The 1315-nt window shown below is 58.6% G+C and overlaps 1 protein-coding gene across 1 annotated transcript in view; it reads left to right on the plus strand.

Moving 5' to 3' along the window:
• The window catches only part of DIP2A (disco interacting protein 2 homolog A), a 73879-nt gene that overhangs the window by 19738 nt on the left and 52826 nt on the right, over positions 1-1315 (plus strand). The gene's annotated exons all lie outside the window — the stretch shown is intronic.

A 1315-nucleotide genomic window follows, 5' to 3' on the forward strand; every position in this document is an offset into this window, starting at 1 on the left:
CCCCTCCCCCCGCCGACAGTGACTGACGGTGACCGGCCATCGCTTTGCTTTCAGGGGTTCACATCCACACCTGTGTTTCTGAAACAGTGGAGTTAGTTTGATCTAATTTTGAACTTTTCATAAAAGGGATCATACAGCACGTATTTTCTGCATTTGGCATCTTTTGCTTCCAGGTCGTGTTTTTATGTAACACAAATCATAAGCACGCAGCTAGATGTGTGTTCATGGAGTGAACACACTCCTGTGACCAGCACTCAGCTCAGGAGCATTTCACCTCCAGGTCCCCAGGCCCGTGTGTCCCCTCCAGCACTCACATCCCACCACAGAGGCAGACTGCCACACCACCCGCTGACGCCGCTGCTCTGTGGTCTGAGTCGCACGGAAGCTGCTCGGGCCTGTGCTGCTGGCAGCGCTGTCTGCGGGCCCCGGGCCGCCGAGGCTGTCCGTGTACTCTGGGACTGTGCCAGACAGGCCTGTGCACTCTGCCATGGGCGGGCACCTGGGGGTCCCTGCGTCAGGCTGCCGTGTATCGTGCCGTTAGGGACGTTCTCGTGTGGTGGGAACACTTGCTGGGCCCGTCTGCCAGGCAGCTACCCAAAGTGGCCGTGGCATCTTCACTTCGCCCAGTGCCATGTGCCGCCCGGGGGTTCCACAGCCCCCGCTGCCATCCGCTGTCGTCCGCTTGTTTCACGGTAGCCTTTCCGTGTGTCGGTGTCGTCGGGTCAGGCTGTGGTGCTGATTGTCAGGCGTGGCGTTTTCCCGGTGACTAGTGAAACTTCGCTGTGCTCGCTGGTTATGTGCGTCTCTTGCCCTGTCGGATCGCTGAGGCGCCCTCCTTTCCACGCTCAGATGTGTGTCTTTCTGGACGCGTGTTCTGCGGTGTCATCTTCCGCCTTGGGGCAGCACGTGACTTGTGGCTCTACGTAAATGCAGAGTCTTACTAAGGAACCCAGTCTAGCTGTGTTTTCCTTTGTTACAGTGCTGTTTGTTCTATTTAGGAAGTCTTTGCAAACCCAAGGTCACAAAGATATTCTCCTTTCTCGTCTTCTGAACACCGGTTTTACTTTGCGCGTGTCCGTGGTACGGCGCCTGCGTGGTTTGTGCGCGGTGCCCTGCTGTGTGCCGGGAAGCCGGCCCTTCCCCCGCGGTGCTGCCGCGTCCTGTAGCCTGTGTTTCTGGACTCGTTCTGTTTTGGCCGAGTGTCGCCGTCTGCGCCCCTGATCCGCGGTAGCCCCAGCCCCAGGACGCGCCCTAAGATCTCCACGAGCGTTCTCGGCCCTTCGCATTCCACGTGAACTTGAAGACCAGCTCGCCA

This window comes from Pteropus alecto, unplaced genomic scaffold (genome assembly GCF_000325575.1).
Source record: "Pteropus alecto unplaced genomic scaffold, ASM32557v1 scaffold339, whole genome shotgun sequence".
NCBI lineage: Eukaryota > Metazoa > Chordata > Mammalia > Chiroptera > Pteropodidae > Pteropus > Pteropus alecto.